The sequence below is a fragment of the Gossypium hirsutum genome, chromosome D06 (assembly GCF_007990345.1).
Source record: "Gossypium hirsutum isolate 1008001.06 chromosome D06, Gossypium_hirsutum_v2.1, whole genome shotgun sequence".
NCBI lineage: Eukaryota > Viridiplantae > Streptophyta > Magnoliopsida > Malvales > Malvaceae > Gossypium > Gossypium hirsutum.
In genome coordinates, this window is record NC_053442.1 from 53,266,524 (window position 1) to 53,287,724 (window position 21,201).

Sequence of the window (21,201 nt, forward strand, 5' to 3'; positions counted from 1 at the left end):
CCGACGGTATAGATCGAATTACATCAACGGATGAGATCGAAGTATATCTACAATTAATGGGTTTACATAATCTCCTAGATTACATAATCTCCCGGATTACAAAATCAAATATTATCAGATTACATATCTTTTAAGATTACTTTCCCTTATTTAACAAGGTAACCCTAATTTCCCATAATTGCCTCACTAGGCCACCAAGGTTTCAAGTAGATGGGTTTCATCACTTGTTCTTCGAATCGGGCTAGTTCGAGTGATTCAAATGAGCCCCATTTAATATGTAGACCTCTATGGGATGCTCTTTGTGCTTTGTCACGAGTTTTGAACCGTGACCCGTGACACAAGTAGTTGGTATGTTGTGATAAAAGTGTTTGGTTATGATATGTCTTATTAACTAATATTATATTATAAAATTTTGATGGCCATGAAAAGGTTAACAATGAAATTTTGATATTTAAGGAAAGTTATGAAATATGACATTAATGTGAAAATGGTGTTAATATGCTATGAAATGATAAATTGGTTAAGTATGAAATGATAATTTTTTTAGAAAGGATATGCCTAAGGTGATAGGAATAAATTATGGAAATTGTTTATCATAACCCTTGATAAACAAAAAGTTATCAAGTTGCTTAATAGAGTGAAAGACATGATGACTTGGTCACCTAATAAGCATTTGAACATGTCAATGAGAAAATATGCAAGATTTATGTAGTTATACTACCTATTGATAATTGGGTGCCCTTAGAACAAAAAATGTGATATGTGTTATACAGAATCCAACGTCTGATAAGAGATATGAAATCATTCTGAGATATGCAAATACGTGAAATGTCTTATGATTAGTGAACCATTTAATTGATATATGTTTTTTTTCCTTTTGTGATATTAAAGGGCCGAGTAAAGTTAGTGAAATAGTTAGGATACGATTGACATGTCAATAGAGATGAAATATAGATTTCTATTAAGTATGGAGTTCCATTTGGAGTTCTAATGCCTTCAGAATTTAAACCTATTAAGTGCACTTTCAATTGTCTTTGGGCCTTGCATCCACACGTAGTATATGATGCCTTCAGGCTTAGCATTTTGGTGCTTTTTGGTTGTGTTTGGATGGATGCACTTATGTGCAATTTGTTTGTCTTCAAGGATGTAGTATGATTTTAATATTTTTTATAATTTAAAAATTATAAAATATATTAAGCAGTATATAAATATATTTAAAAAGCTAACTTTTTCCATTTGCACACTAAGAATCGTTAACACTACAACACCTATTAAAAATTATAAAATATTTATTTGATCCCTGAAGCCATATGTTGTACTCATCCACCGCAAACCTCCCTAAACCTTGCATCCTTTTGTCCATCGTTGATGACAAGAGAGTGTTTTTAGATGTAAAGTTGAGAAGGCAAGTCACAATTGAAGTTGTGTATATAAAATAGTGTAAACATATTTGCATTTTATTTTGTATTTTATTTATATTTATATTGTAATTTTATATCATTTTTATTTTTTTAATTTTATATATTTTTTGAATAACTTGTAATGATTTTTTTTTCAATTTTCTATATTTTTTTTTAAAATTTCTTGAACTTTTCTATATATTTTAAAAATATTTTAAACATTTTTCATAATTTTTACCACTTTTTCATAATTTATATAAAATTATTAAAAAAATATTATGTTAACAATTTTTAATATTTGTATGCAATTTCTTTATATTTTATATATTTTTATAATTTTCTGTATTTTATATTTTTGTACTTTATTGTTTTATAATTTTTAAAATTAATAATTTTATTATTTTTATGACTTTTTTTATAATTTTTATGATTTTTTAAAAAATTTTAAATATAAAATACAATTTTTTCCACGTTGTAAAAAAAATAGTTGCCCTACCCTTTAACAATTGACAGATAATTTTAACGGTCAAAAGGTTTAATTGATTGTAATTTGAACACATGAAATATATTATAGAGTAGGGCAACTATTTATAACATATTTCATGTGTTATAATTAATTAGTTTCAAACCATATGTTTCATTTTTTTATTGTATATTATTATTAAACACACATTTGTATTTTAAATTCGTGGCATGCATGTGATAAGATTTTTAATTTTACTTTAAAAAAATTACAATATGTTGTTATAAATAATTAATTTAATGAAGAATGTATTTTATAACTGTGATTGTTATTGTTGTTATAAATAAAAATTGTTATAAATGATTAAAATAAAATGTAAAAAATTAATTCTGATACAAATTTGATTATTATGACAAAATATTGTTATAGTTGATGAGGACTAATTATAAAAGAAATCTTCACTATATATTTTTCCCATCCATTTTCGCAATTCAACTTCTCATTCTAGAGAAAGAGAAAGCAATTGCTTTGTTTGTAGGGAAAGATTCTTGAGTTGTGGATTGTTGACATTCGTGTATCTCACCTAGAGGTGCTCATAGGCGGGGCGGGGCCAGGCCGGGCCGGGTTCGGGTCGGGCCCATAAAAAATTTTGGCCTGGGTCCTAGGCCCGGGTCTAGCCCGGCTCAAAATATGGGCCTGAAATTTTGCCCGGGCCCGGCCCATTTTTTTAATAAATACAAAAAATTTATTTTAAAATATTTTAAAATTAAAAAATAAAAAAATTATTTTAAAAATATTTTAAAATTTTAAAAAATAAATATATTTATTATATCAGACCGGGCCGGGTCAGGCCGGGCCAAAAAAGTGATGCCCGAGGCCCGGCCCGTTTTTTGCCTAAGCCCATATTTCGGGCCTATATTTTTATCCAAACCCTCCCATATTTTAGACCGGTCGTCGGGCCGGGCCGGGCCGGGCCGCTCGGCCCGTGAGCACCTCTAATCTCACCCATCTTCCTTTTTCTTCTCAATTAGAGGGCACTCTAACATGCTCCTTTATGGGTACTTTATGGAGGCGTGAGCCTCTTCAATTGCTCGATGGTCTATTCCAAGCGGGCCTATTATTAGGCCGCCACTCATCAGAAAAATAGCTTTTGATGATCCCACACCATAGATTCATGTGCAAATAACGGATGTTGGGCAAAAGAGGGTTGAGATATACATTTAATTTTCGGGTGATTAAATGGTTAATCAACTATTAGTTAAAACAAATTAATATTAATTGAATTGAATTGACTATTAGTTAAATTGAATTTTTTATAAAATAAACTAATCGAATCGAAATATTTCGATTGATTCAATCGGTTAATCGAATTAATCGAAATTTATTTATTTATTGTTAAAAAATATAAAATATATAAAAATATATATTAATAATATTCATTTGTCTTGAAAATTAATCGAAATAACCGAAATTTTAAGTCTTGAAATATTACATAATTAATTCGATTAATTACTCGATTTCAAACTGAATTAATAGATAACCGAACTTCCAAAAATTTATTAATCGACTTCCAACCGAATTAAATCGGTTCGATTGATTAATTCGATTTTAACTAAAATTTGAACACATGTACTTTAATCATGAAATTGAGTTTAGCATGAAGCTATTGATGTAAAGGTTGAAACGCAAGAACACTAGCATATCCACCCGGTGAAACACAAACCAAAAAACCTTTTCTACCAGAGTATTTCAGGGTAAGAAGTGAAAAACATGGGACATATGATTTTGTTTTATTCAAAACTAAATTTAAATAGCAAAAATCAAAACGTGGTATCCTCTCAATAAATTATTATATTAATTTATCTTAATTCTAAAATAATCTCTTTAACCAAAATTTATTAAATATATTTCTTCATAAATTTAGTAAATCATATTTTACCCCCTTAAAATATGTGAAACATATTTCATCTATATATGTGTGCACCAAACATACACAATTTTAACTCTATTAAATTAAATTAATTATATGAACATTAATTCAAGGTTAAATATAATCTCAAATTGTTTTGGAGTCCAATTGTTCCAATCACTGTAAGATACTGTAATCTTGGCAGTAATAATAAAATACTTCTAATATTACAAATAGTAAGTGATATCTAATAATGCATCACTTCTACTCAAGTTGAAGGAAGTCATGGTCTAACAAACCATTTTGCAATATCGCTCTTATTATTTAGAAGAGACATGATCACTCGTATCCTATTAGCAGTTATAGAAGACGTTTAACTGTATCAAATATATAACTCCCAATGTTGGAACTATAATAACCTCAAGTCTAAGGACTATATACACTATTATCACTATGAGAATTGTTGTGACTATTACATATTAATCCAAGAAGCATTCCATAGTACACACTATTTTGTTAATGTGTACCCATGTGTTGACTTGATGTCTCATATCTACGATAATATCTTGTCATTAATAAACCACACATTAGTCTCAACATATTATTATTGTCCAACCCACAATAATTCTTGACTAATATTGACAATTTAAAAATAATTACATTATTATTACAATTCTATTATTAATCAATTTATTTAATACACAAATAAAGCTAAAAATAATAATTACAATACCTTTCTCAATAAACAAAATAAATAAACATGTTACAATCATCTTATGGTTGGGCATTGGTCATACTGCAACACTTATAAATTATCATTATAACCTCCACGGTTCGTGTCTTGTGTGCTCTTGTGATCTCCTTATTATGCAAATCATTGCTTCTTGGTGTTTTTTACTTGTTCTCGATGTTCCCCTTTTTTTAGTACTCGGCGTTTATTGTTTTTGGCTATGGGCTCTTTTTGGCTTCTCATGTCATATGCAACGTCTCATTCTTTTCAAATCTCATATCATAAGTCAACAACATCACCATGTCTTCTTCTAGCTAGGGGTGAGGGTGAGGGTGAGTGTTCGATTGAGTCAAGTCGAATTGAGTAAAAAAAATTCAAGTTAGTTGAGTTGACAAATCATATTTTAGCAATCAAACTCAATTTGAATTTTTTTCGAATCAAGTCAAAAAATTTCGAGTCGAATCGAATTAACGAATCTTATTAATTATACTCAATGTTCCGTTTACATGGACCGATTATTTTACTAGTAGACGAAGTACAAGCTTTTAGATTAATTTTGAATAAAAGAAAAAAGGAGAATGGGGCAATTCGGGAAGGAAAATAATACTAATGGGTAAACATTTATCAAAACAGCGCAGTTTTGCAACTTGATATTTTTTACTTTTAACTTTAAAAATGGTAAACATTTATCAAAACGATGTAGCTTTTTTTTTCTTATTTGGATTTTCGGATAACTCGAATTAGGGGTGAGCGTTCGATCGAATCGAGTGAAATCGGTCAAGTTAAATTAGAAAAAGTAATAATGTTAAATTAAAATCTTGTACAATATAATTATTTCCATGTTAGAACACATGAATTTGAAACAAAATTTATTTAAAAAAATTTTAAAGAAAAATAATAAAAAGTAAGATATTTTCGTAAGATAAACTTGCATCATTAATCACTTATTTAGATTCCAAAATTATTGTTTTATTAAATTTTTAAATTTTTGATATATTTTTTAGATTTTTTTAGATTTTATATTTTTTTAAAAATACAAATTTTAGAATTTTTATAAATATTTGAATTTTAAAAATTATTTTCAAATTTTGAAAATTTCTTTAATTTTTTTGTAATTTTTGTTAAGAGAGACCAATTTGCTCATTTTCAAAATTGTCAGAGACCAAAACGATATTTATACTAATCTGTTATTCGAATTATTCAAGTTATTCGAATGGTAAAAATTCAACTCGACTTGAACTCGAAATCTGAAATTTCTTATTCTAGTTTACTCGAATAATTCGTATAACTCAAATAACTTGATTCGATTAACTCGAAATTTGAAAAAAAAATTTAAATTTTTTCGAATCAAACTAAATTTTGCTCACTCGTATGTTAGAAATGGGAGCAGTCGAGAAGAGGTCATCGCCACCATAGAGGAATTGAACATCATGGCTTCAACAACATCGCTTGATCTGATCCCTTCGACTTGACTCTATGCATACTACTCATGATGAAGTCTCTCTTCCAGAGTTACTTGTGGAGGATGCAACGAGCCTAGAAGGAGGCTTACCTTATGTCGCAACTCCTTTGGGGTCGTGTTTTGTTGATGAAGCCTCGTTTGATCGGAATACTCTAATCTGAATGTGATTGTCGTTTTTCGAAGTTAACAAGTGACCAAGTAAAGTCCATACGTAAGTTGCGGGGGAAAGTGATGCTCTTCGATTCCCCCTCATTGGATTCCTCGTATTTGTCATGTTTTTAGGCTTCCTGCCGATTATTCACCTAAGAAAACTAGATTATGACGAGGCGGTGACTCAAAGTCCCTGTAGAGGAGACCTCTTTGTGTAAATCGTCCAAAGTTAGGTTCCTTCTCCACTCCTTTACCGTTGGGTGTAGCTTCAGTGTAATTCATGGTTTATAATCATAGGTTTCATTGCCCTTGGTGAACAAACATTGTTCCTATAGTAGGTCCTTTTTTTCATTTTACTTTGTTAAGTCTAACCTTTTCTACCTGTCCTCGCAAGCTTTTGGATAATGGCAAGGGGAGGATGCTCCAAGCAGATTTTTTAAAATCTAAAATTCCAATTCAAGTGGTCTTTTACTGTTTTTTACAAGGTTGGACGATATTGAAAAGACTAGTTAAATCAGTATAATTAGCCAATCCGAAATGATTTTACAACTCTGAAAATAACAAGCAAGCTACATTTACTATTTACAACTTATATGCGGGTCACATCTAGAAAATGAAATATAGGGGCTTAAAAATAAATTTTCTTTTCAACTAATGTAAAGTGACACAATCTATATTTGTACTTAGAATCATACGGTTTCCATCCCAGCTTCTTTACACCTGGAATTTGATGGTTAATCGGCAGCTATAGTTTGAAGTAAGAAGAGTGGAAAAAGATGAGCAAACTATTCCAAAAACTAACCTCAGCATTCTCTGTTTTATATTTTTGCAGTTCTTCTTTGGCACAAATGCGCCTATGTATATCACACACCAAGCGTAAGTTTTTTTTCTTTTTTAGTTTTAGATGGAAAAAACAAATCCCATGCACATGACATCGAACTACCTCCACTGTAACTCAGTTATTCCATGATGTAACTCCTTCTCCCGATCATGAGCTTCTTCCAAATGCAATTCAAGAAATATGTTTGGTCAATAATTTGTGTAAAGTACCTAGTTCAGGACCATTCATGCAAAGCTCTAAGTCCTGTAGTTCCAAGAGATGGGAATTCTCATGTATGCATAGAGAGCTTTCATAGAGTAGGCTCAACCTGTTGAAAACACACATGCAAACTGCTAATTTTCCAGTTCTCTACCATGCATTTAACTCAACTCTAATCGACCTTCACCTTCCACCATCACCAAAATATTTTTCTGTTCCATTTTTATCATGTATCCTCAAGTTGCCAACCACTCAACTAAATTTATCTATCTTTTATCCCACCTAAAGATTTAACATGGGTGCCAAAATCACTTGTTTCAATTCATGAACATTCACAAACTTTCATGGTATGACGCACAATTATTGGAGACTATCTTAGCAGGCAGACTTTTAATGGTAGAGAGCCCTCAACGACTTACCAAAGATTTCTCTGTAACATCCACTCTAGCTGGTACGCATACTCCCTCCAATGCATGGTTGGCTAAGTATTGAAGAAGAAAAAAAGATTGTTAGATAACAAAATAACAAGAAGAAGAAACTTTCCTTTTGATTTCAAAATGTGTATAGAACAGAACGCTATGACTATTTAACATAGCAATGTAACTCTACCATAAATAACAGCAACAACTATATTAACAAGATAACTACTTTAACTAACTGAATCAACAATAGTAAACGTTAGAGTACTCATAACATTCCCCATGCTTGATGACTTCTTTCCCTCCTTGTAACTTCATGACTGCTGGTAAGAACTTTAAGTTTACTTTTGAACTTGGTGAACAATCCTGCTGATAACGATTTAGTAAAGATGTTTGCAATTTGATCTTGACTTGGAACATGACCAACCTGAAGTGAACCATTTGCAACTCTTTCTCTAACAAAAAATAGATCCAACTCTACATGCTTAAATTTGGAATGTAAAACAGGATTCCCTGCAACTACAACAGTTGTTGAACTGTCGCACCATACCAAGGTTTTGTTCTTAATTGGTACATGTAATTCAGATAATAGAGACTGGATCCAAATTATTTATGTTGTGGCATGTGCAAGGCTTCTATACTCAGCCTCAGCTGTGGACCTCGAGACTACTTGTTGTTTCATTGAACTCCAGGAAACTAGGTTCCCTCCAAGAAATATACAATACCCTAAAGTGGACCTTCGATCATCAACATCTGAACCCCAAATCGTATCTAAGTAGCCTTCAAGTAAGAGCTTCGAAGCTCGAGCGAAACATAACCCGTAATCCAAGGTGCCCTGCAAATAAAGCAAGATCCTCTTGACAACTTTAAAATGAGAATCCAATGGCTTGTGCATGAACTAACATACTCTATTCATCGAGAAGGCAATATTTGGCCTTGTGATCACAACGTATTGTAGAGCACCTACTATACTCCTATATGGAGATTCATCTTCAATAGGACTTCCAACTTGAGCAGACAAACTGCATGTAGTCACCATTGGCATGGGAGATCCATTCGACTTGTCCATGGATGCTCTATGAAGTAAATCAAGAATATATTTTTTTTCTGATTGTGGAAAAGACCATTTGAATTGTAAGTAACTTCAATGCCCAAAAAATAGCTTAACTGTCCTAAGTCCTTCAAAGAAAATTCATCGTCGAGTTCCTTAATAAATTGATTTATCGCATGATAGTCATTCCCAGTGACAATGATGTCATCCACATACACCATAACATAAAGTAGCCAAGACCATTCACGATGAATAAAGAGAGAATTATCAGCCTTTGACACCTCAAACTTAGTTGCTACAAGGAACTCCTTTAGTTTGTGGAACCAGGCTTGAGATGCTTGCTTAAGACTATTTAATGCCTTTTTTAGCTTGCATACTAGCTGTTGTCCGTTACTCCCTTATTGCTCAAAACTTGGTGGTTGCAAATTTCTTCATGCAGATCACCGTTTAGGAAAGCATTGTTTATGTCCACTTGTTTAAGAGACCACCCCAACAAGACAGCTAGTGCAAGAACCATCCTAATTGTTGTTGGTTTAACCACAGGACTAAAGTCCTCCTAGAAATCAACATCTGCTTCTTGAAGGTAACCCTTAACCACTAACCTGCCTTTGAATCTAGCCATCGAGCCACCAACATTCCTTTTGACTTTAAAAATCCACTTACAACCTACTGCCTTACGTCCCTCAGGTAAAGGCATTAGCTCCCAAGTCTGATTAGTGATCAAGGCATCATATTCTTTGTTTGCAGCTTCTGTCTAAGCAGCACTTTTGAATGCTTTTGCAATAGAGACGGGCTTCTTTTCAGTGAGAACTATCGAGAACACACGAGGCTTATAGATTCCATTTCTTTACAGAGTTTGCATGGGATGCAAATTCAAATTGGTGTGTAAAAGTGAAACAGACTTTTCACAACTTGCAAGCGGTGGTTCAAGTAGAGGAGGGTCATTATCACTAACACAAGCAACTGCTAATAGATCTTCAATTTTAATTTGTCCCTCAATAGGAGATTCAGACACAATAGCCCTTGTTGCTGAAGGACTTGCTATAGAAGAACCTGTGGTAAAACTGATGAGGGAGTAGAGGCACGATTACAATGCTGAGGTGCAGGAGTCACAACTATAAGAATAAGAGACTGCTGATGCAAATGCACTTTGGAGCCTGGTCAAAATTGTGAAGAAAAATTCCACTGAAACGAAAACTTATACACATCAAAGACAACATGCTGAGAAACAAATACACAACCTGCTTCATCAAGACACTTGTAACCTCTTTTAATTTGTAGGAAAACCAAGAAAAACACACTATTTAGATCAAAACTAAAATTTATGTTGATTGAACGGCCGTAAATAAGGGAAACAAGCACATCCAAACACTCGAAGGTGTGAGTGAACAACTTTGACTTTGTAAAGCTTCTCATAAGGGGTACATCCTTGTAGAACAGTGGCAGGTAACCTGTTTATCAGATGCACTGCATGAGAAAAGACATGTGACCACAATTCGAGAGGCATGGATGCCTGAGCCAAAAGAGTTAGTCCTATGTCAACAGCATGTCTATGTTTCCTCTCAGCTACTCTATTCTACTCAGAAGTATGCGGACATGTGACCTTGTGTTGAATTCCTAATCGAGAGAGTTCCTTCAAGAGAGAACGATACTCCCCGCCTCAGCTGCTTTAATGCATTTTAATTAAACAACCAAACTGAACTTGAACAAACTTCTGAAAGTGAAGAAATTAGCTTAAGACTTCTGTAAACGGAAAAATATATAGGATTTTCCTATATAATTCATCACCTTTTTACTTAAAATTATTGTTAAAACCAAGTAATTGTTTAATAAATTAATGAAATATGTGAAAATATGAAATTAGGACATAGAAATTATTAAAATGTGATTTTATGTTTTATTATATAGTTTTCATGCATAAAATGCCTTATTTTATATTAATTTAAGCATATTATATTTTTAAGCTATGAAGTGGGCCATGCATGATTAAATTAAATTATAAAATATAATGTTATATTTTATTAATTCATTGTAAATATTTCATTAATAAAATTGGGTTTAATTAATTAAGTAAATTGATTAATTAAAGTGGTTAAATTAATTCCTTTGGTTCTCTAAACTATCTGCTATTTTTGATAGGTCTGAGAGTTTTCTTCTAATTGCAAAACCGTCTAAAGTGGGTACCAAGTCAACCCAATTTTCGGCTGCACATGGCTGATTATAAACCAATTTTTGGTTTAATTACATAAGGCCCTTGAAGAGTTAAAGAAATCAGAGATTTACCAGAAGATTTGCTGGAGACTGAGTCTTAGTCCTGAGTTGTTTTGGCATTCAAATTGACCAAAAAGCAAGGAAAAATCAGCCACATTTCCTCAATTCATGGCCGACCACTCTTGGAGGAGGTTTCAAAGGATGGACACTCCTAATTTTAGCAAACTAGCTCCCTTGTCTCGCCTATAAATAAGAGCTCATTTCTCACTTTTTTAATCATCCCTGATCTCATCATCCCTCTCATCTCTCATCCTCTCTCTCAAATATCTTAGCTCTCACGCCTATCATCATCCTTGCATAATAATTTTAGCAAATTAGCCTCTTAAAGAGCCCTTGGTCGGCCACCATGGAGAGCCATCAACAAAGGAGCAGCACAAAGAAGCGAAGGAGCCTCGTCAGTCAAAGTCTGTGGTAATAGCCACTCTGAATTGGGTTTAATCTTTCTTTTCTTTAATTTAATTTAAAGATGCTTTCTATGAGTTCTATGTTCTTGTTTACAACAATGATAGCTTAAATTTTATTTAAGCTAGGATGATTATTTTGATTAAATAATATTTATGTGATTCATGCTTATAATGTTTGTGCCTCAATCGATCATATTTTCAATTAAAATCAAGTCTGTATTTCATTCATACGTGATTGAAATGCACCTGAATTAGCTGAGCGATCCTAACCAAACGATGGCTAATGGGCACATAATTGAAATGTGCATGCTCAATTTAAATCCTAACCCGATTAAATTGTAGGTTGCATAACAACCCTAACCAGGCTCCGTTATCTGCATAGTTTTTAGATTTGTGTGATTAAATTGTTTCAAACCTAACACGTCCCTAGTACCTCACACGAATGCTAAGAAACCCTTAGTAAATAAGGATCAGTAAAATGCATATTTACTAAGTAAAGGATTCTGAAAGGACCTAATTTGGTTTCCAAACTCATGAAAGATCGAGTTGCCATGGAATGGTTTTCCGAATATTATTAAGCATGATGATAATAAATTAAGTTTAATTAAAGTAATTGTTCTAGTTTATTTATGTTATAATTGTTGCAAATTGTGTTAAATTTTGCTAAAATCTATTTCATTCATACAGTCTGCATATTAGGATAATTTACATTAGGGATCATTGCATCTACTTTATACCACTTTTCAACTATATTTTGTTTTTATTTTTCAAATTGTTAATATAATTTTACAAGTTAAGTGACGTAGCACAAATAGAATCCCTGTGAAGATGATAACTCGATACTTACTTATTACTTGATAACAACTGTGCATACTTGCACAAACCCGAGCGTTACAAGTTTTTGATGCCATTGTCGGGGATTGTCAACTGTTGCCATAGTCAATTTTTTCGTGAAATTATTTATTTTCAATTTGATTTATTTCTAACATTACTAACTTATTCTTTTTAATTTTTGTGATTTTCTGTTCAGGTGTTTATGAGCATAGATCGAATTATCGATTTACTCCCTATAGACCCTAAAATTGAGCGAACCTTCAGACAAAAAAGACGTGAATGAACAGCTCAAAGACAAGTCGAGATGGACCTTGGAAATCAGAATCAAGACCAAGGTAATAAAGCTGATTATGTACGAAATCTCATCCTCATTGTCGATGATAGGGATCGATGCATCAGACAATATGTTGTGCCACTTTTTAGCGAGTTAAACCCAGGAATTAGAAGGCCAGATATTGAGGCAACCTAGTTTGAATTGAAACCAGTGATGTTTCAAATGCTACAAACGGTGGGTCAATTTAGTGGTATACCCACAGAAGATCCACATCTCCACCTTTGATTGTTTATGGAGGTGAGTGATTCATTCAAGATAGCCGGTGTGACTGAAGACGCGCTGAGGTTGAAGTTGTTTCTGTTCTCGTTGCGGGATCGAGCACGAGCATGACTCAATTCATTGCCACCAAGTTCCATATATACATGTCAAGAATTAGCTGAGAGATTTTTGGTAAAGTATTTCCCACCTAGGAAAAACGCTAAGTTGAGGAACAAGATCACAACTTTCCAGCAATTGGATGACGAGTCTTTGTATAAGGCTTGGGAGCAATTCAAGGAGTTACTTCGTAAGTGTCCTCATCATGGGATTCCTCAATGTATCCAATTGGAGACATTCTATAATGGTCTCAATGCACATATAAGATTGATGGTAGATGCTTCCGTGAATGGTGCAATTTTGTCTAAGTCTTATAATGAGGCTTATGAGATCATCGAGAGGATCGCGAGTAATAACTATCAATGGCCAACAAATCAAACAGCTTCAAGAAGACGTGTAGCCGGAGTTCATGAAGTTGACTCCCTCACTTCGTTATCAGCTCAGGTATCGTCTATTTCGTCTATGTTAAAACAATTAACCGCTAATAGTACTAATAATTTTGCAGCACAGCCACCAAGTCTGTTGGAAGTAGTTTATTGTGTGTACTATGGAGAAGGTCATTCTTTTGAGAATTGTCCATCAAATCCCGAGTCAGTGTATTATATGGGGAACCAATATCAAAATAGGAGTGGACAAGGACCCTAGTCCAACTTCTACAATCCTTCATGGCGTAATCATCCTAACTTTTCTTAGAGCAACCAAGGAAATGGACCGAACAATAACTTATTACAGCAAAGACCCAACCAATCTCAAGGGTTTAATCAGCAAGCTCTAAAACCACCTTAAGCTGAGGCATCAAACAATTTGGAGAACTTGTTAAAGCGTACATGGCAAAGAATGATGCTTTGATCCAAAGCCAAGCAGCAAAATTGAAAAATTTAGAAAACCAAATGGGTCAATTAGCTACAGAGCTTCGTAATAGACTGCAAGGAACCTTGCCAAGCGATACTAAGAATCCAAGAAATTTGGGTAAAGAACATATCAAGGAAGTTGCATTGCGAAGTGGAAAGACTCTAGAACTCTGATTGATTGATGCCGATGATGAACATGTTGAAAAGGAAGAAAGTCAACCAGCTGTTGAAGTTCCTGCACCAAATGAATCAGAATCTGCAAAGTCTGGCAAGGTAAACCTTGACCTAGTGAATTCAAATATTTTAACATCTTCTTTGGATGCAGATTTACCTACTCAAAAAAGTTGTCCGATTCAACTGAAAGTTTCATCACCTCAATATCCACAAAGATTGCAGCAACACAAGCAGAAACAAGAGGTGCAATTCAAGAAGTTTTTAGATGTTTTGAAGCAATTACACATTAATATTCTGTTGGTAGTGGCTTTAGAACAAATGCCAAATTATGTGAAGTTTATGAAGGATTTACTGTCCAAGAAAAAATGACTGAGTGAGTATGAGACTGTTGCTTTGATAAAAGAGTGCACTGCATTCCGGAAAAACAAACTACCACTGAAATTAAAATACCTAGGAAGCTTTAGTATTCCCTGTAACATTGGTGAATCTTACTGTGGTAATGCTTTGTGTGACTTAGGAGCGAGTATCAACTTAATGCCTAAGTCTATTTTCAAGATGTTAGGAATAGGTGAAGTAAGACCTACAACTGTGAAACTTCAGCTAGCGGATCGATCTTTAGCATATCCCGAAGGAAAGATCGAGGATATTTTGGTAAGAGTCGATAAATTTATTTTTCCTATTGATTTCATTATTTTAGATTTTGAAGCAGATAAGAAAGTACCAATTATCCTTGGGAGACCTTTCCTAGCCACGGGAAGAACGTTAATTGAAGTGCAAAAAGGTGAACTCACCATGTGAGTTCAAGACGACCAGGTAACCTTTAACATTCTTAAAGCAATGAAATTTCCCGATCCGGCAGAGGAGTGTTTAGTTATGGAAGAGATAAAAACCTTGGTTTTTTTTGGAAAGCAATTTTGAAGAAGATCCATTGGAGAAAGCTTCAGATCTTGACCCTTTTGAGGATGAAGAAGGTGAAGAAAACATGGTTTTGATGAAAGCCAATCCGAGAAACTATATTCAATCCACACTGTTTGAACCGTTAGAGTTGGAAGTCAAAATATTTGTGCAACCCAAGTTGTTAATCGAAGAACCACCTAAACTCGAATTAAAGGTACATCCTTCCCATCTGAAACACGTGTATTTAGGTGATTGTTCTACTTTTCCTGTGATTATTTCAGCGGAACTGACAAAAGGTCAAGAGGAGTGATTAATTGATGTTCTAAAGAAATTTCAGAAAGCAATTGGTTGGACCATAGCTGATATTCGAGGTATAAGCCCTTCTTTTTGCATGCATAAAATCATTTTAGAAAAAGGTGAAAGAGCTTGAATTGATGGGCAAAGGAGGCTCAATCCTATTATGAAATAAGTTGTGAGAAAGGAAGTGATCAAATGGCTAGATGTAGGAATCATCTATCCTATTTGAGATAGTTCGTGGGTAAGTCCGGTGCAGTGTGTACCGAAGAAAGGTGGAATCACGATTGTTAAAAATGAGCGTAATGAGTTAATTCCAACAAGAACTGTTACCGATTGGAGAATCTGTATTGATTACAGAAAGTTGAACAAAGCCACTTGAAATGACCATTTTCCGTTGCTTTTTATGGATCAGATGTTAGATCGACTGGCAGGTAATAAAATTTATTGTTTTTTAGATAGCTATTCGGGATATAACCAAATAGTTGTAGCCCCAGAAGACCAAAATAAAACAACCTTTACTTGTCCATACGGTACGTTTGCTTTTAGGCAAATGCCTTTTGGTTTATGCAATGCGCCTGCAACTTTTCAACGATTCATGATGGTAATATTTACTGATATGGTCGAAACTTTTGTCGAGGTTTTAATGGATGATTTTTCTATTTTTGGTAACACGTATGATATATGTTTTAGTAATTTGGCTAAGGTACTATGTAACACCCCTTACCCGAGAGCATTGTCGGAGTCGAGCTCGAGGCATTACTTTATTTAACTTATTAGTTCGGGGCATAAAAGTTTGCTTTTAAAATTTATCTCACTATCTATGATAAAGTTGTCCACTCGCGCAACAGTCACTAAATCATTTATAAATTGAGCTACGGAACTCAAAATTTAAAGCTATAAATTTTCCCTAAAACTAGACTCATATATCTTCTTACCATAAATTTTTCAGAATTTTTGGTTCAGCAATTTAGTACATTTTATTAGTTAAAGTCTCACATGTTTCACCACTCGACTGTTCTGACCTCTTGCCACTAAAAATAAGTTTTCTCATTTTAGAATTTCCATATGGTGTTCTCACTTGTTTCTACAGAAAATAGACTTAATAATGAATCTAGAAATATAAATTACAACTCATAACTATTTTTTTTACAATTTTTAGTGATTTTCTAAACTCAGAATAGGGGACTCCAAAAACGGTTCTGCCCCTGTCTCACCAAAATTCACATATCTCAAAATATAAAATTCCTTTTGCTAAACCGTTATTTTTCCATGAAAATAGACTCAACAAGATTTCATTATATATGTCATACACCATCTAATTCATTTTATACTATCCTAAGTGATTTTTCAAAATCACGTCACTACTACTGTTTGAAATCTATTTCTTTGCAAATTATTACTCTTTCATGATTTCTATGCATAATTTATCACATAGACATGTATAACAACAAACACCTTCATACTTAACCATTTTGACAACCATTCATCTTTAGATATTTACACATCATTCTTTAGCAAAATCATAATACAACATTCAAAATAAGTAAGTCCCTATACATGCCATAGTTCAAACATAGTTCATCATAAAATATCAAGTCGTTGTAGTTGATAGTGTGGACGATCTCCGACGTCTTTAGGATCCTCGACTTTGATTAATGATGCTATATAAAAAGAAAATAAACAAAGTAAGCATAATGCTTAGTAAGTTTACAAGTAAATAAATAGCAACATTTGACACAATTAATAATACTCAAGTGACATCATCTTTAATTTCCTCTTTACTTACCTCCTTACTCGTTCTCTTGCTTGTTTACTTAGATAACTCATAATTATGACTTACTTTTCTCTTGCTGAAACGTTGATTTTCAATGGTAACATAATATACTCTTAACTTTTATAACTCACTTGAACTTTCCATTTATGCTTTTAACTGAACTTTCATGAACATAAGTTATTTACTAGCCCGTTGAGCCACATTGGAACAATAAGGATACTTGGGTCTCTTTCTGATAATAACATGCCAAAGCCATGTCCCAGACATGGTCTTACATGGGATGTTTTATGTACTACCAATGTCATATCCCAAATATGGTCTTACATGGGAGTTCTCATATCGGTGCCCGTGCCATGTCCTAGACATTGTCTTACGGGGGACCTCTCATCTCGGTGCCAACGCCATGTCCCAGACATGGTCTTACATGGGACCTCTTGTCTCAGTGCCAATGCCATGTCCCAGACATGGTCTTACATGGGACCTCTCATGATTTCAAGGATGCCAATGCCATGTCCCAGATATTGTCTTACATGGGATCTCTTTACCCAAATGTCATGACATTTGTATCCAATACCTTCCTTATGTTTCAACGGGACTTTTTAAAATCAATTCTCTATCATCTCATACTTGACTCAACATCAAATAAATTCATAAAATAAATACATAATTGCTGGAAAATAGCAGCATTAATAATAATTCTCAATATATTACATTTATTTACCGTAAACTTACCTCGGTACCAAATATAGCCAAATCTACCACTTAGTCTTCAATCTTATTCTTTCCTCGATCTAACCTCGAATTCCGTTCTTCTTGATCTATAATAGAAAATTTAACTTATTTAATACTCACATTCATTAAAACAACCATCGACTCTAGCTTTAGCAAAATTACAATTTTGCCCCAAAACTTTTACATAATTACACTTTTGCCCCAAAGCTCGGAAATTAAACTTCATCTCTTATTATTATGTTTTACAACATTCTGAACATTTTTCTCTTCTATGACAACATCAAATTCTCACTCTAACATCTATTTATGAACATTAGGTATTTTACCGATTATGGAGTTTTACTCGTTTTCGCTTAAAATCGACTAGCAAAAGTTGTTTAACATAATTTATAGCTTCATATTACACATTAAAACATCAAAATAAACACTTTTCACCTATGGTTATTTTTCCAAATATAAACCCTAGGTTAAATTACTGCTAGAATAAGCTAAATTAAGCTACCGGGATTTAAAAAACGTAAAGAACATTAAAAACGGGGCTTGGAATCACTTACTATGAGCTTGAGAAAGTGTGAAAACCCTAGCTATGGTGTCCTTCAAATTTTGGCAGCAAGATTTTTGGAGAAGATGATATTTTTTCCATCTTTTTCCATTTTTATTCTTTTTATTATTCAATGACTAAAATACCCTTCATTAAAACTTTAGTTATTTTCATCTATGCATGCCTATTTTTGTCCATGGAAATTTTATGGTCTAATTACTATTTAAAGACCTCTAATTTGATTATGCACTTCAAATAAATCCTTTATCATCTAAAACTCATATTTACCCACTTTTGCAATTAAGTCCTAATAGGCAATTTAGGCATTTAATCAATAAAATTTCTTATCAATACTCTAGTACTTATATATAATCACTCGATAAATCATAAAAATTAATAATAATTTTCTCTTTAAATCAGATTTATGGTTACAAAACCACTATTTCGACAACCTTAAATTTGAGTCATTACATACTAAGGAGATGCAAAGAGACGAATCTTGTCCTTAACTGGAAAAAATTCCATTTTATGGTCAATGAAGGAATTGTCTTAGGTCACAAGATCTCAAAGAAAGGAATTGAAGTTGACAAAGCAAAGGTGGACGTAATTGAAAGATTACCGGCCTCAATTAATATAAAAGGAGTTAGAAGTTTCTTAGGCCATGCCGGTTTTTACCGAAGTTTGATCAAGGATTTTTCAAAAATTTCTAAGCCGTTGTGTTTGTTGTTAGAGAAAGATACGGTTTTCAATTTCAACAAAGCATGTTTGGAAGCTTTTGAAGATATAAAGAATTGGTTAATTACAGTCCTAATAATCGTTACACCTGATTGGAACTCACCTTTTGAGTTGATGTGCAATGCAAGTGATTATGTCGTTGGAGCTGTGATGGGTCAAAGAAGAAATAAAGTATTCCACCCCATTTACTATGCAAGTAGAACCTTGACGGGAGCCCAACTCAATTATACGGTAACTGAAAATGAACTATTTGCTATAGTTTTTGCTTTTGACAATTTTCGTTCATATCTTATAGGTACCAAAGTTACAGTATTTACTGACCATGCGGCCATTAAATACTTGCTCACGAAGAAAGATGCAATTCCAAGGCTAATTCGTTGGATACTTTTACACCAAGAATTTGACCTTGAGATCCAAGATAGAAAAGGTGTTGAAAATCAAGTAGCTGATCATCTATCGAGGTTGGAGCAAGATAAGGTAACCCAGTCTGGTGTGCCTATCAACGAGAATTTCCTAGATGAGCACTTATTTGAGGTAAGTCAAATTCATGAAATACCCTGGTTTTTTGATTTTGCCAATTATCTTGCATGTGGAATAATTCTTCAAGAAATGACATACCAACAGAGGAAGAAATTCCTTCATGATAGTCGGTATTATTTTTGGGAGGATCCGTTTTTGTTTAAATAATGTGCAGATAATATAATCTGAAAGTGTGTAGCTAAAAGTGAGATTGCTAAGATCTTATATCATTGCCATTCATCTCCAAGTGGGAGACACTTTGGTGGTTCACGTACTGCAGTAAAGATTTTGCAAGCAAGTTTCTTTTGGCCTACACTATTTAAAGATGCTTACGCTTATGTGAAGAACTGTGATAAGTGCCAAAGAACCGAAAATATATCAAGGAGGAATGAGATGCCCTTAACAAACATTTTGGAGATTGAATTGTTTGACGTATGGGGATTGACTTCTTAGGCCCATTTCCTTCTTCATATGGGAACAAATACATCTTAGTTGCTATGGACTATGTATCCAAATGGGTTAAAGTTGAAGTATACCCTACAAATGATGCTAAGGTAGTCATGCGATTCCTACATAAGCATGTGTTTACACGATTTGGGACACCAAGAGCTATTATTAGTGATGAAGGTTCTCACTTTGTAAACAAATGGCTTAAGTGGTTGCTTGAAAAATATGATGTGAAGCACAAGATTGCTACTGCCTATCACCCCCAGTCTAATGGACAAGTTGAAAGAGTGAACCGTGAAATCAAAGGTATCCTTGAAAAGGTAGTACGCCCTAACAGAAAAGATTGGTCTCGAAGGCTCGATGATGCATTATGGGCCTATCAAACAACATTTAAGACTCCGTTAGGAATGACTCATTATCAGTTAGTCTTTGGAAAGGCATGTCATTTGCCATTAGAATTGGAGAATAAAGCTCACTGGGCTTTGAAGCAGTTAAATTTTGATCTTAAGCAAGCCGGTGGGAGAAGGATGTTACAACTTGATGAGTTGGAAGAGCTAAGGTTGTTTTCCTATGAGAATGCCAAAATGTGTAAAGAAAGATCAAAGAGATGGCATGATAGTCATATACAACCTCGCAAGTTTAAAAAAGGTCAGAAGGAGTTGTTGTTTAATTCAACGCTGAAGTTATTTCCTGGGAAGCTGAAATCCCGATGGAAAGGACCTTATACCATCCATCGAGTTTATCCTTATGGAGCTATTGAATTGTGCGACAATTACGGAGGTATGTTTAAAGTTAATGGTCAACGTCTCAAACACTACTGGGATGGTGAAGTTGAGCGAGTTGAATCTTCGTTCAAATTAACAGACCCTTGATTTTTCATAAAATCGTCTTGTAAACAAATAATTATAATTTATTTTCTTAATTAAGTTCATTTAATTAATTCTGTCTAAGGAGATTGGAACATAAGTGGGATCGCTGTGACCCCTCCAACCTTTCTTGGAAATTAATTTATTGTAATTTGTTAAGAAGAAATCTTCTAATTAGGTTTTAAAATGTTTTTCTAGTTTAAATTATTTTGTTAAATTTTAACTTTTTATGTTAAATTTTAAATTTTTATGTTAATAAAGTGGGTTAAATTTGGCCCAAATACTAATAAATTTTTTTTAGTGAGATACAATCTAAGTTTGAGGTCCAAGATAGCAAAAAGGAGGGAAAAATTTAACCCTTTCCGTCAGACCCATTACTTGCCGCCCAAGTAACTTTAATTTAGCTAAATTTTTGCTACATGTTGCCTTAATTTTTCCCTATATAAACCCCTCTCTATTCTAATAAAATTTTCATATCCCTCAAAGTAATTTGCTTACCTAAAATTCCTTAAAATCTCTCTTTTTGTGCCGCTAGCCTCAAATCCCGAAAGGAATCTCTAGCCCTTTTTCTTTTCTTTGGCCGAAAC

The 21,201-nt window shown here is 33.4% G+C and overlaps 1 non-coding gene across 1 annotated transcript; it reads right to left on the reverse strand.

Moving 5' to 3' along the window:
* Nucleotides 1-12,886: 12,886 nt before the first annotated feature.
* Nucleotides 12,887-12,993, reverse strand: LOC121218835 (small nucleolar RNA R71). Its single transcript, XR_005915311.1, has one exon. It is a non-coding gene; the product is annotated as a small nucleolar RNA R71 (small nucleolar RNA).
* Nucleotides 12,994-21,201: the final 8,208 nt, after the last annotated feature.